Here is a 15,463-nt window from a genome sequence, read left to right as displayed (position 1 = left end):
CGCTTAGACTACTGCAATCTGCTTCTTGCTGGCTTCCCACTTAGTCACCTCTCCCCTCTCCAGTCGGTTCAAAACTCTGCTGCCCGTCTCGTCTTCTGCTAGGGTCGCTTTACTCATACTACCCTTCTCCTCAAGTCCCTTCACTGGCTCCCTATCCGTTTTCGCATCCTGTTCAAACTTCTTCTAATAACCTATAAATGTACTCACTCTGCTGCTCCCCAGTATCTCTCCACACTCGTCCTTCCCTACACCCCTTCCCGTGCACTCCGCTCCATGGATAAATCCTTCTTATCTGTTCCCTTCTCCACTACTGCCAACTCCAGACTTCGCGCCTTCTGTCTCGCTGCACCCTACGCCTGGAATAAACTTCCTGAGCCCCTACGTCTTGCCCCATCCTTGGCCACCTTTAAATCTAGACTGAAAGCCCACCTCTTTAACATTGCTTTTGACTCGTAACCACTTGTAACCACTCGCCTCCACCTACCCTCCTCTCTTCCTTCCCATTCACATTAATTGATTTGATTTGCTTACTTTTTTTTTTTGTCTATTAGATTGTAAGCTCTTTGAGCAGGGACTGTCTTTCTTCTATGTTTGTGCAGTGCTGTGTACGCCTTGTAGCGCTATAGAAATGCTAAATAGTAGTAGTAGTAGTAGAGTAGTAATTTGTTATAAATCTTAATCAGTGGTCAGTTGGAGGGGGCTGGTTACAGGGACACCCTAGCACGTGTTATATTCGTGCAGAGATTTGTTTATCCTGGTAATGGGCCACTAAAACAGACATAATGTTATGAGAATCAGGTGCTCAACATTCAGAGTTTCTATCTATTTATATATTGATGACATTCATATTCCACATTTAACATGTATTTGGTTGAAACCAGGGAGCATTTGAAAGCTTTTTTTTTCCTGTGCCTAGATCAAAAGAGAAAGATGGTTTATGGGAACTTGCTCCTTCTGTTTTGAAGAATGCAGTGGTATATTATAAAAATGCACTTAATATTGTTTATTACTATTATTTACTACAGCAGAAGTTAACCAACAGGCTTATTTTCGAAAGAGAAGGGCGCCCATCTTTCAACACAAATCGGGAGATAGGTGTCCTTCTCCCAGGGTCGCCCAAATCGGCATAATCAAAAGCCGATTTGGGCGTCCTCAACTGCTTTCCGTCGTAGGGATGACCAAAGTTCATGGGGGCGTGTTGGAAGATCAGCGAAGGCGGGACTGGGGCATGCCTAACACTTGGGCGTCCTCGACCGATAATGGAAAAAAGAAGGGCGTCCCTGACAAGCACTTGGGCGACTTTACTTGGTCCTTTTTTTGTTACAACCAAGCCTCATAAAGGTGCTGAAACTGACCAGATGACCACCGGAGGGAATTGGGGATGACCTACTCTTACTCCCCCAGTGGTCACTAACCCCCAACCCCCTCCCACCCTCAAAAAAAACTTTTAAAAATAGTTTTGCCAGCCTCTATGCCAGCCTCAAATGTCATATCTAGCTCCATGACAGCAGTATGCAGGTCCCTGGAGCAGTTTTAGTGGGTGCAGTGCACTTCAGGCAGGCGGACCCAGACCCATCCCCCCCCCCACCTGTTACACTTGTGGTGATAAATGTGAGCCCTCCAAAACCCACCAGAAACCCACTGTACCCACATCTAGGTGCCCCCTTCACACCTTAGGGCTATGGTGGTGGTGTACAATTGTGGATAGTGGGTTTTGGGGGGGGCTCAGCACACAAGGTAAAGGAGCTATGCACCTGGGAGCAATTTATGAAGTCCACTGCAGTGCCCCCTAGGGTGCCCTGTTGGTGTCTTGGCATGTCAGGGGGACCAGTGCACTATGACTGCTGGCTCCTCCCATGACCAAAGGGCTTGCATTTGGTCGTTTCTGAGATGGGCGTCCTCGGTTTCCATTATCGCCGAAAATCGGGGACGACCATCTCTAAGGACGACCATCTCTAAGGTCGACCTAAATTTCATGATTTGGGCGTCCACGTCCGTATTATCGAAACGAAAGATGGACGCCCATCTTGTTTTGATAATACGGGTTTCCCTGCCCTTCACCGGGACATCCTGCGAGGACGTCCTCAGGAAAACTTGGGCACCCCTTTCGATTATGCCCCTCCAAGTCAACTTCATGCTTTGCAATATAATTTTTAATAGCATTTTCTCAGTTATCACCCAAATACAAATAAAATTATAATGTTAATTATACAACCGTGTCTGCCTCTTATGGTACTTAGGATAACCTGGTCCTGGAGTTACCCAAGGCAGTCAGGTTTGTCAAGATATTGAAAATGAATATTCATGAGAGAGATTTGCATACAGTTGAGCCAGTGCTTGTTACAAAATGCTTTGAGTCCTACTGATCTGTACATCTATTGTGTTATTTTGGCAAGTGGAAACAGTCTCTCTCTGCAGGCAAGTAAGGAACGGAACTTGAAACTTGGAACACTCTGGTGCACACATGTAAGATTTGTCTCTGATTCACTGGTGCTGTGTGCTGAGAGGTCGCCAAATGAACGTGCCAGTAGGTCAGGTGACATCTGAGGCTCATGCCTGTGTCAGAGCTGAGATCTGCGCATCAGCCCAGGAGCAAAGAGGATTACTAGTAACATAGTAAGTGATGGTAAATAAAGACCTGAGCGGTCCATTCAGTCTGCCCAATAGTCACACTCATTATCTATTCATGATTAAATCAATGAGTGTGATATTATATACTTGAATATGTTCTTTCTTTGGTGTTTCTGGGACATAGACCATAGAAGTCTATCCGGCCGTATCCTTATGTTCCAACTGCTGGAGCTGCCGTTGAAGCCCACTCCAGTCTATACATCTTATTTGTGGGACACAGACCATAAAAGTCTGTCCAACACTGTCCTCATGTTGCAGCCACTGAAGTTGCTGTCTAAGCCCTTTCCAGCCCATTCTAAACCAAATTGCCATATATTAGACACAGACCATATAAGTCTGCCTGGTATCGGCCCTAGTTAATCACAGCTAGATTCACCATCTAAGCGTCACTCGACACATCCACACACATGCAGCCATTTAAGCTTGGGTTTTTTATAACTTTCATTTTCTATGGTACTTGGGCCAAACCATACGTAAAATTAAATTAAGGATTGCACAACATTTGAGCAACCTACAATTGCAACGAGTGGAGGCTCCCTTGTTTGCACATTGGTTGGAAGCACAACATGAGGTACATGAGTTAAGGTTTATTGTCCTGCAACAGGTAGTGGCCCCCAGAGGCGGTAATGAGGGGCATAATCAAAAGGGACGCCCAAGTTTTTCTGAGGACGTCCTCGCAGGACGTCCCCGTGAAGGGGTGGGGAAACCCGTATTATCGAAACAAGATGGACGTCCATCTTTCATTTCGATAATACAGTCGGGGATGCCCAAATGTGGAAATTTAGGTCGACCTTAGAAATGGTCGTCTTTAGACTTGGTCGTTTCTGATTTTCAGCGATAATGGAAACTGAAGATGCCCATCTCAGAAACGACCAAATCCAAGCCCTTTGGTTGTGGGAGGAGCCAGCATTCATAGTGCACTGGTCCCCCTGACATGCCAGGATACCAACTGGGCACCCTAGGGGGCACTATAGTGGACTTCAGAAATTGCTCCCAGGTGCATAGCTCCCTTACTGTGTGTGCTGAGCCCCCCAACCCCCCCTAAAACCCACTACCCACAACTGTACACCACTACCATAGCCCTTATGGGTGAAGCGGGGCACCTAGATGTGGGTACAGTGGGTTTCTGGTAGGTTTTGGAGGGCTCACATTTACCACAACAAGTGTAACAGATAGGGGGGAATGGGCCTGGGTCCTCCTGTCTGAAGTGCACTGCACCCACTAAAACTGCACCAGGGACCTGCATACTGCTGTGATGGACCTGAGTATGACACTTGAGGCTGGCAAAAAATATTTTTAAAGAATTTTTTTGAGGGTGGGAGAGGGTTAGTGACCACTGGGGGAGTAAGGGGAGGTCACTGGTTAGTTTGGGCACCTTTTTCATGGCTTGGCCTTAACAAAAAAAGGACCAAATAAAGTCGTCTAAGTGCTCGTCAGGGACACCCTTCTTTTTTCCATTATGGGTCGAGGATGCCCATGTGTTAGGCACGCCCAAGTCCCTCCTTCGCTACGCCTCCGACACACCCCCGGGAACTTTGGTCGTCCCCGCGATGGAAAGCAGTTGTGGACGCCCAAAATTGGCTTTCGATTATGCCGATTTGGGCGACCCTGGGAGAAAGACACCCATCTTCCAATTTGTGTCGATGGGCGTCCTTCTCTTTCGAAAATAAGCCTGAATATATCTTTAATGTTATTGTGCAGAGAACAGTGCTTGATTTTCAATTGCAATACTGTGGCCCCGATAGGGCTTAACAGGGAAATTGATTGGATTAGCATTTAGGGAGTGACGTATTTAAGGAGTGATTTCCTGAGGTATCCCATGCGCATGTGTGGGCGTTTGTCCGTTTTGGAACCCCGCCATCTTGTATGGTGTGAGAGGCATCCCAGGCAATCCAGAGTGTCCAGTAAAGTTTAGTTGTGTGGTTGTTTGTATTTTTAGTAATTTGTGTTTTGTCATGTATGAGAATATGAGTGGTAATAGGGTATTGTGATGTTTTATTGCTACGTTGTAGGTGGTGACCCCTGATGACGCTTTTGGTAGTGAAACACAGACTGTGTAGGGTCTGATGGGCCAAACACATGCAGTTAATCGTGATCATTATCTGGAAGGCATTATAACGAAAGATGAAACTAAAGTAATACTGAGACATGGTATCAAGCAATTATGGTGGGAGAATTACATTGATTTGAACACATTTGTTGGTGACAACAGTGGGAGACAAGCAGAGACTTGGAACTGTTGGAAGTGATTTATACAACCGGGGTGGATTGTGTCATCATATTGGAATGCTTAACAACAGGTCCAATGGTTGTGTTATTATTTGATGTGTATGTGAGAAAATCTACGGGACAATCTGATCCAAGGACTTGGTCTATATATATGTGTGAATTCTGTCAAAAGAATTATTCAGCTTGCTGATGTGTCAACATGGTGAAAGAATTATGTAATTTCGCTGATTGGAGATATGTGATCTCCCTGTTTTTGCAATCTGTGCCATTCAGTATCTTAAAAGTTTGAATTAAGGGGGTAAATGTAGATTTGTGTGGGTAATTTTTGATTGGATGCATGTGTTGTGTTGGGGGAGTATGAGTGGTGGTAGTGGTATGTACGAGTGGTTTATGGATGTAACAGAGTATTATTGTTAATGTATAATTTACAATAAATAAGAAATTGAGCAATAGTTGTCAGAGAGTTTGTAGTTTTGTACATTGCTAGTTTCAGCTATTGAAAAATATTTATCCCCGTGTTTGCATTCATTTTCTAATTTGAGACCCTCTATGTTATCCCATGCCTTTTTGAATTCCTTCATCATTTGTGTCTCTACCACCTCCTTAATTGAAGACTTTCCACATTTGTGCTGTTAAAGCAAGGAGGAGGAGACAGCACTCAAAGAACTTGGTAATTGGTATATGAGAGGCTGGCGCAGGTGTAGCTTACACTTCCATGGGAACCCCGCAGGAATTGTTTCCATCCCCACGGGAATCCCGCAGAAACTGCTTCCATCCCCGCAGGAACCCCCTCCTAAAGCTCAGCATGATTTAACTGGACAGAAGCCTCTTTTAAGCAGTGACCTTTCAAATAAAGGGGACTTTCTTTTTGGGGGGGTCATGCACACCCCTACTAATTGCTGTCAGATGTATTTTCCCCTGCTTATTTCTTTTTTTCTCCTACATCAATCACAATCTATCGGTGTTTGTGTGAGGGTAATTTTCAAAAAACACTTATCTAAGATTAATATGCTCTCTGAAAATTGCACAGTCCTTCCCAGCTAAAAGTATGCACAGAGATCAAGAATGTGCCTTTTTAGCAAAATAAAGAGTACACACAGACCTGGAGGCTGTATTCAGATCAGGAGAGACAAAGAAAGTACATTGAATACATTTTCAGATCTATGTACATTATTTAAAGAATAAAAATATCTGCATTAAAATAAGGTACAAATCACTGTTGTACTTTTCCCCAGGGCAGTTTTCACAGGGAAAGTATACATGAATTTTCTCTTTCAGAACTGGTACAAAGTCCATGGGGTAAAAATAACTTGTATCCATGTAGGTACATATGAAAATTGTCACTAAAGGAGATCATTTTATAAGAAGCAGAACAGTGGGAAACCAGCAACCCTTTTCAACTTCTAGTATGGCAACTATCGTAATGTAAAAAGTGATTCTTATAAGTGGGCTTCTATATATGTAGAGCAGTCCCAAAGCGATACGTAGTCATGGTAATAAGAATGTCTTAACGGCAACGGTAGACGTTTACCTGCTTTTATATGGTCTGTATGTGTGAATGATCAGTATGAAAACAAGGGGGACCAGAGCTTAAAGTATGTTATTAATAAATTATTTTTTGTGGGGAGAGGGGGGAGAATTGGTTTTCAATGTTGAAGGTATTAATTATAGTTTTCTATATTTTCAGCACAAAGCCCTGATACAGAGCAATCTGACTGCTTGAAACACAATTATGTCAGTGCATGTGTAAGCCTCTTATGGCATAACTTGTATGGCTTTGACACATACATTTTGAAGAGATTTACTGGATATGAACATGCAGCTAATTTATTTTTTTGTTTTATATTTTCCTTTAAATATTTTTGTACAATTTGCATATGAAATATCTTTGTATCTGAGGACTTTAGATTATATCTGAGCACCTCCCTTGGAATTGTATAAGAAAGACTTCCTATATATAGCAGTCCATAAATTATCATTTGAGATTGATACACGGGTGGTTTTTGATTGTGGATTTTACCTTTACAAAATAGGCCCCTTTTTGGAATACACACATAAGTGTCCTTTTATAAAGCCTATAGAGTATACACACACATTTACATCTTCCCTGAGCAGGTGTAAATGTGTGAGGAAAGCTTGTATATTATTGGGGATGGTACTGAGACCCTATTTAGCGAATGCTACATACCTGTAGAAGGTATTCTCCGAGGACAGCAGGCTGATTGTTCTCACTGATGGGTTGACGTCCTCGGCAGCCCCCTCCATCGGAAAGTTTACTAGCAAAGGCCTTTGCTAGTCCTCGCGCGCCCATGCGCACCGCGCATGCGCGGCCGTCTTCCCGCCCGAAACCGGCTCGAGCCGGCCAGTCCAGTATGTAGCAAGACAATACACTTCAAGGGAAGACTCAACTCCAAAGGGGAGGCGGGCGGGTTTGTGAGAACAATCAGCCTGCTGTCCTCGGAGAATACCTTCTACAGGTATGTAGCATTCGCTTTCCTCCGAGGACAAGCAGGCTGCTTGTTCTCACTGATGGGGTATCCCTAGCCCCCAGGCTCACTCAAAACAACAACCATGGTCAATTGGGCCTCGCAACGGCGAGGACATAACTGAGATTGACCTAAAAAATTTACCAACTAACTGAGAGTGCAGCCTGGAACAGAACAAACAGGGCCCTCGGGAGGTGGAGTTGGATCCTAAAGCCCAAACAGGTTCTGAAGAACTGACTGCCCGAACCGACTGTCGCATCGGGTGTCCTGCTGCAGGCAGTAATGAGTTGTGAATGTGTGGACAGATGACCACGTCGCAGCTTTGCAAATTTCTTCAATGGAGGCTGACTTCAAGTGGGCTACCGACGCAGCCATGGCTCTAACATTATGAGCCGTGACATGACCCTCAAGAGCCAGCCCCGCCTGGGCGTAAGTGAAGGAAATGCAATCTGCTAGCCAATTGGATATGGTGCGTTTCCCTACAGCCACTCCCCTCCTATTGGGGTCAAAAGAAACAAACAATTGGGCGGACTGTCTGGTGGGCTGTGTCCGCTCCAGGTAGAAGGCCAATGCTCTCTTGCAGTCCAATGTGTGCAGCTGACGTTCAGCAGGGCAGGAATGAGGACGGGGAAAAAATGTTGGCAAGACAATTGACTGGTTCAGATGGAACTCCGACACAACCTTTGGCAGGAACTTAGGGTGAGTGCGGAGGACTACTCTGTTATGATGAAATTTGGTGTACGGGGCCTGGGCTACCAGGGCCTGAAGCTCACTGACTCTACGAGCTGAAGTAACTGCCACCAAGAAAATGACCTTCCAGGTCAAGTACTTCAGATGGCAGGAATTCAGTGGCTCAAAAGGAGGTTTCATCAGCTGGGTGAGAACGACATTGAGATCCCATGACACTGTAGGAGGCTTGACAGGGGGCTTTGACAAAAGCAAACCTCTCATGAAGCGAACAACTAAAGGCTGTCCTGAGATCGGCTTACCTTTCACACGGTAATGGTATGCACTGATTGCACTAAGGTGAACCCTTACAGAGTTGGTCTTGAGACCAGACTCAGACAAGTGCAGAAGGTATTCAAGCAGGGTCTGTGTAGGACAAGAGCGAGGATCTAGGGCCTTGCTGTCACACCAGACGGCAAACCTCCTCCAATGGAAGAAGTAACTTCTCTTAGTGGAGTCTTTCCTGGAAGCAAGCAAGATGCGGGAGACACCCTCTGACAGACCCAAAGAGGCAAAGTCTACGCCCTCAACATCCAGGCCGTGAGAGCCAGAGACTGGAGGTTGGGATGCAGAAGCGCCCCCTCGTCCTGTGTGATGAGGGTCGGAAAACACTCCAATCTCCACGGTTCTTCGGAGGATAACTCCAGAAGAAGGGGGAACCAGATCTGACGCGGCCAAAAAGGAGCAATCAGAATCAGGGTGCCTCGGTCTTGCTTGAGTTTCAACAAAGTCCTCCCCACCAGAGGGATGGGAGGATAAGCATACAGCAGGCCCTCCCCCCAATCCAGGAGGAAGGCATCCGATGCTAGTCTGCCGGGGGCCTGAAGCCTGGAACAGAACTGAGGGACTTTGTGGTTCACTCGAGATGCGAAGAGATCCACCAAGGGGGTGCCCCACGCTTGGAAGATCTGGCGCACCACTCTGGAGTTGAGCGACCACTCGTGAGGTTGCATAATCCGGCTCAGTCTGTCGGCCAGACTGTTGTTTACGCCTGCCAGATATGTGGCTTGGAGCACCATGCCGAGACGGCGGGCCCAGAGCCACATGCTGACGGCTTCCTGACACAGGGGGCGAGATCCAGTGCCCCCCTGCTTGTTGACATAGTACATGGCAACCTGGTTGTCTGTCTGAATTTGGATAATTTGGTGGGACAGCCGATCTCTGAAAGCCTTCAGAGCGTTCCAGATCGCTCGCAACTCCAGAAGGTTGATCTGTAGATCGCGTTCTTGGAGGGACCAACTTCCTTGGGTGTGAAGCCCATTGACATGAGCTCCCCATCCCAGGAGAGACGCATCCGTGGTCAGCACTTTTTGTGGCTGAGGAATTTGGAAGGGACGTCCCAGAGTCAAATTGGAGCAAATCGTCCACCAATACAGGGATTTGAGAAAACTCGTGGACAGGTGGATCACGTCCTCTAGTCCCCCAGCGGCCTGATACCACTGGGAGGCTAGGGTCCATTGAGCAGATCTCATGTGGAGGCGGGCCATGGGAGTCACATGAACTGTGGAGGCCATGTGGCCCAGCAATCTCAACATCTGCCGAGCTGTGATCTGCTGGGACGCACGCACCCGCGAGACGAGGGACAACAAGTTGTTGGCTCTCGCCTCTGGAAGATAGGCGCGAGCTGTCCGAGAATCCAGCAGGGCTCCTATGAATTCGAGTTTCTGCACTGGGAGAAGATGGGACTTTGGGTAATTTATCACAAACCCCAGTAGCTCCAGGAGGCGAATAGTCATCTGCATGGACTGCAGGGCTCCTGCCTCGGATGTGTTCTTCACCAGCCAATCGTCGAGATATGGGAACACGTGCACCCCCAGCCTGCGAAGTGCCGCTGCTACCACAGCTAGGCACTTTGTGAACACCCTGGGCGCAGAGGCGAGCCCAAAGGGTAGCACACAGTACTGGAAGTGGCGTGTGCCCAACTGAAATCGCAGATACTGTCTGTGAGCTGGCAGTATCGGGATGTGTGTGTAGGCATCCTTCAAGTCCAGAGAGCATAGCCAATCGTTTTGCTGAATCATGGGGAGAAGGGTGCCCAGGGAAAGCATCCTGAACTTTTCTTTTACGAGATATTTGTTCAGGGCCCTTAGGTCTAGGATGGGACGCATCCCCCCTGTTTTCTTTTCCACAAGGAAGTACCTGGAATAGAATCCCAGCCCTTCTTGCCCGGATGGCACGGGCTCGACCGCATTGGCGCTGAGAAGGGCGGAGAGTTCCTCTGCAAGTACCTGCTTGTGCTGGAAGCTGTAAGACAGAGCTCCCGGTGGACAATTTGGAGGTTTTGAGGCCAAATTGAGGGTGTATCCCTGCCGGACTATTTGGAGAACCCACTGATCGGAGGTTATGAGAGGCCACCTTTGGTGAAAAGCTTTCAACCTCCCCCCGACCGGCAGGTCGCCCGGCACTGACACTTGGATGTCGGCTATGCTCTGCTGGAGCCAGTCAAAAGCTCACCCCTTGCTTTTGCTGGGGAGCCGCGGGGCCTTGCTGAGGCGCACGCTGCTGACGAGAGCGAGCGCGCTGGGGCTTAGCCTGGGCCGCAGGCTGTCGGGAAGGAGGATTGTACCTACGCTTACCAGAAGCATAGGGACCAGTCTTCCTTCCCCCGAAAAATCGTCTACCTGTAGAGGTAGAGGCTGAAGGCTGCCGGCGGGAGAACTTGTCGAATGCGGTGTCCCGCTGGTGGAGAGACTCTACCACCTGCTCGACTTTTTCTCCAAAAATGTTATCCGCACGGCAAGGCGAGTCCGCAATCCGCTGCTGGAGTCTATTCTCCAGGTCGGCGGCACGCAGCCATGAGAGCCTGCGCATCACCACACCTTGAGCAGCGGCCCTGGACGCAACATCAAAAGTGTCATAAACTCCTCTGGCCAGGAATTTTCTGCACGCCTTCAGCTGCCTGACCACCTCCTGAAAAGGCTTGGCTTGCTCAGGGGAAGAGCATCAACCAAGCCCGCCAACTGCCGCACATTGTTCCGCATGTGTATGCTCGTGTAGAGCTGGTAAGACTGGATCTTGGCCACGAGCATAGAAGAATGGTAGGCCTTCCTCCCAAAGGAGTCTAAGGTTCTAGGGTCTTTGCCCGGGGGCGCCGAAGCATGCTCCCTAGAACTCTTAGCCTTCTTTAGGGCCAGATCCACACTCCAGAGTCATGAGGCAACTGAGTGCGCATCAGCTCTGGGTCCCCATGGATCCGGTACTGGGACTCAATCTTCTTGGGAATGTGGGGATTACTTAGTGGCTTGGTCCAGTTCGCAAGCAATGTCTTTTTCAGGACATGGTGCAAGGGAACAGTGGACGCTTCCTTAGGTGGAGAAGGATAGTCCAGGAGCTCAAACATTTCAGCCCTGGGCTCGTCCTCCACAACCACCGGGAAGGGGATGGCCGTAGACATCTCCCGGACAAAGGAAGCAAAAGACAGACTCTCGGGAGGAGAAAGCTGTCTCTCAGGAGAGGGAGTGGGATCAGAAGGAAGACCCTCAGACTCCTCGTCAGAGAAATATCTGGGGTCCTCCTCTTCCTCCCACGAGGCCTCACCCTCGGTGTCAGACACAAGTTCACGAACCTGTGTCTGCAACCTCGCCCTGCTCGACTCGGTGGAACCCCGTCCACGGTGGGGGCGTCGAGAGGTAGACTCCGCCGACGTAGTCGGGGAGCCTTCCTGGGAGGTGGCCGCTGTCGGCACCGCACGCGGTACCGACGTCGGGGACCTCAACCTGGGCGATGGGCCAGCCGGCGCCATGCTCGACGGTACCGGAGGCGCAAGCACCGCCGGTACCGGAGGGGTAGGGCGCAACAGCTCTCCCAGAATCTCTGGGAGAACGGCCCGGAGGCTCTCGTTTAGAGCGGCTGCAGAGAAAGGCTGAGAGGTCGATGCAGGCGTCGACGTCAGAACCTGTTCCGGGCGAGGAGGCTGTTCCGGGCTGTCCAGAGTGGAGCGCATCGACACCTCCTGAACAGAGGGTGAGCGGTCCTCTCGGTGCCGATGCCTGCTGGGTGCCGAATCCCTCGGCGACCCAGAGCTCTCGGTGCCGACATGGGGAGGAGACCGGTGTCGATGCTTCTTCGACTTCTTCCGAAGCATGTCACCGGAGCTCCCCGGCACCGACGAGGAGGACGTAGAATCCATCCGTCGCTTCCTCGGGGCCGAGACCGAAGAGGGTCGATCCCGGAGGGGCTGTACCGCAGGAGCCCTCAGGGTAGGAGGAGACCCACCCGAAGGCTCACCGCCACCAGCAGGGGAATGGACAGCCCTCACCTGCACTCCTGACGATGCACCTCTGTCCGACGACATCAGCAGACGAAGTCTCGGTACCACCGACGTCGATACAGTCGCCCGATGCCTCGGCGCCGATGCAGAGGTCCGATGCCTCGATGCAGTCGATGGAGTGGCAGCCAAGGAAGATGGTCCGGACGCTGACGCCGCCGATGCACTCGATGCCTCCGGTGCCGATGCCGACGAAGAGCCCGAGAACAAAACGTTCCACTGGGCTAATCTCGCTACCTGAGTCCGTCTTTGTAACAGGGAACACAGACTGCAGTTCTGAGGGCGGTGCTGGGCCCCTAGACACTGAAGACACGCAGAGTGCCTATCAGTGAGCGAGATTACCCGGGCGCACTGGGTGCACTTCTTGAAGCCGCTGGAAGGCTTCGATGTCATGGGCGGAAAAATCACGCCGGCGAAATCAAAAGCCGAAATGGCAAAAATTGAAGCACCAAAATTTAGAGGGAGAAAAAATCTCGACCGAGGCCAAAAGAGGCCTACCCCGACAACAAAAGAAAACTTACGGGGCAAAAACTGAGAAATACGGGAAGGGCAGAAAACCCAAAAGGGTCTTCCGGACACTACCGGAGCGCTTCCCGAACTTTTTCTAAGGAAAAAAGGACAAAAACACGTCGAAAAGGACGCGCGAGGTCGACCCTCTGGGGCACGAACGGCGTAACACGACCGTACCGAGTGCGGACGAAAGAAGACTGGCCGGCTCGAGCCGGTTTCGGGCGGGAAGACGGCCGCGCATGCGCGGTGCGCATGGGCGCGCGAGGACTAGCAAAGGCCTTTGCTAGTAAACTTTCCGATGGAGGGGGCTGCCGAGGACGTCAACCCATCAGTGAGAACAAGCAGCCTGCTTGTCCTCGGAGAATATAAAGATACATAGGTGCCTATGTTCCCGTATGCTGACTGAGAAGGTGCATCTCAAAGATGAGCAATTTTATTTAATTTAAAGTGAAATTAAGGCCCCTATTTACAAAGCCGCACAGCAATGCCAACATGGCCCATTCAAAATGAATGGGCTGTATCGGCATTACCGCACCAGCAGCCACTAGTGCAGCTTTGTAAAAAGGGGCCTAAATTTGTATTGAGGGACAAGAAGAATAATGTACACTGACAAATGGGAACAAAATTATACTGTATATATTTTTTTAAACATATTGATCTGTGGGGCCGTTGATGACACAGGTACGTGATTCTCATAGATCGTGAAGTTGATGGCCAGTGAGGGGCACTGCTAAGGTCCACAGATATTATATATGCAATTTGGGAACCAATGTTGTTTTTTGGCTAAGGCTATGATAGGTTTCCATAAAAACATATCACCACTGAAAGCACATCACGAAATGCCTAGCCACCCGCATGGGGTTACCCTGCACTCACTTAAAGGGTCTATCTCCAGCACAGCTCAGGTCCGCCTGCACCTGCCGCTTGTGCTCTACACTAGCACCCTCCTCTCGCTGACTGGGTCACAACCATCTCTGGGCAAGTCTCCTGCTTTCAAATTATCCCCTGTAGCTAGGTTACTGGGGCCATATTCCTAGTGGTCACAGTTCCCAGGAAATATTCACAGACACAACACACAAGCCACCAGGATTCTTTATAAGTCCAGACAGCAGAGTCAACAAACTAAACAGGTTTATTGTCACACTGGAACAATGAAGAAAAAATGTGCAATCAGTAAACAATAACAGGTAACTGAACTATGGATCAATTATAACACTAACTAAACATCTATATACTGTCTAAACAGTACCTGGGAAGGTCAGGACATATAATTCACAGAGTCTCAGCAAAGAGATCTGTCTCTCTTTCCTCCCGGGCTACGACTGAAATCAAAATCTGTAAAGCCCAAATGAGATGAGCTCCTGGGCCAATCAGAACCCAGTCAACAAGATTTCAAATATATACTGCTTCTTGCTTCCTGTTTGTGTCAAACTAAAGAAAAAACACTCAGGGGCCCTTTTTACTAAGGCGCGTAGGTGCCTACAAATTACAACTACTGCCCGGCTACTGCGTGCCACTGGCGATAATTTTAATTTTGACATGCGTCTATAACTGACAATTACTGCTCAGTTAACATGTGAGACCTTACTGCTAAGTTCCAAGGCGTGCATTCCTCAGGCTCAAAATGGACGCATGTCAATTTTAATTTTGCTGCATGCCCATTTTCAGCCAAAAATAAGGCCTTTTTTGCAGGTGCGCTGAAAAATGGACCTGCTTATGTCCAACACAAGCGCCTACACCAAGGCAGGCCATTTTTCAGCATGCCTTACTAAAAGGGCCCCTTGGTTCTCTGTAACAGCTTTACAGCAAAGAAACACCACCTGCTGGCCAAATAGGAGAAATACACTTCAGGACATAATTAAAACAGGAAAATATCTAATACATTTTACAGGCTTAAAACACACTGGGGATTTTTTTTACTAAAGCTTAGTTCGAGCTATCTGCAGCAAGGCCCATAGGAATAGCATGGGCCCTGCTGCAGATAATGCGAGCTAAGCTTTAGTAAAAAAACTCCCCACTGTTTCTTCACAGCACACCTTTATAAAATAAGCATTTTTAGGCGTTTTTACATGGATTTTATGAAATTAATCTGTACGTGGCTTTTGTATCATGTATGAGCGTGAAGTGGTTTTAGACATATTTTAATCATTTTGCTAATTATTAATTATTGGCCTTTGCATTAGTTTTATTGTGTATAATGCTATTTTATGATTTTCTATGTTTGTTTTTTGTGCTTTATATATAATAGTTATTAATTATTTATGCTGTATGTTTAGCAGACCTGGAGTTAGGCATAGGCAAAATAGCCAACTGCCTCCTGCGTCCTCCTGATAGGTGTGAAGCACTGCTGTCATTGCCATGCCTTGATCTTGGCCTGTGAAGAAACAGTGGGTTTTTTTTTTTACTAAAGCCTAGCTCGCATTATCTGTGATGCCCCACCCCTTGCACTGGTTTCCAGGGTGACAGGAGGACCTTGCCAGTGGAGGTGGTGGAGCACTATAGGGCCTATCAGTGTGTGAGTGCTGGAAGACCCAAACTGAGGAGTTAATTAAGCAAGAAGCATTGCTAGTTGCTGCGGGCAATCTGTGGTACAGCACAGAGCCTCTAGGTAAGG

The 15,463-nt window shown here is 48.4% G+C and overlaps 1 protein-coding gene across 4 annotated transcripts in view; it reads right to left on the bottom strand.

Annotated features, from left to right (window-relative positions):
* SPATA6L (spermatogenesis associated 6 like) overlaps positions 1–15,463 on the bottom strand; it is a 201,760-nt gene that overhangs the window by 91,983 nt on the left and 94,314 nt on the right. The gene's annotated exons all lie outside the window — the stretch shown is intronic.

Source organism: Microcaecilia unicolor, chromosome 2, assembly GCF_901765095.1.
Source record: "Microcaecilia unicolor chromosome 2, aMicUni1.1, whole genome shotgun sequence".
In the NCBI taxonomy this organism is placed as follows: Eukaryota; Metazoa; Chordata; class Amphibia; order Gymnophiona; family Siphonopidae; genus Microcaecilia; species Microcaecilia unicolor.
This window is presented reverse-complemented; position numbering and strand designations above follow the sequence as displayed.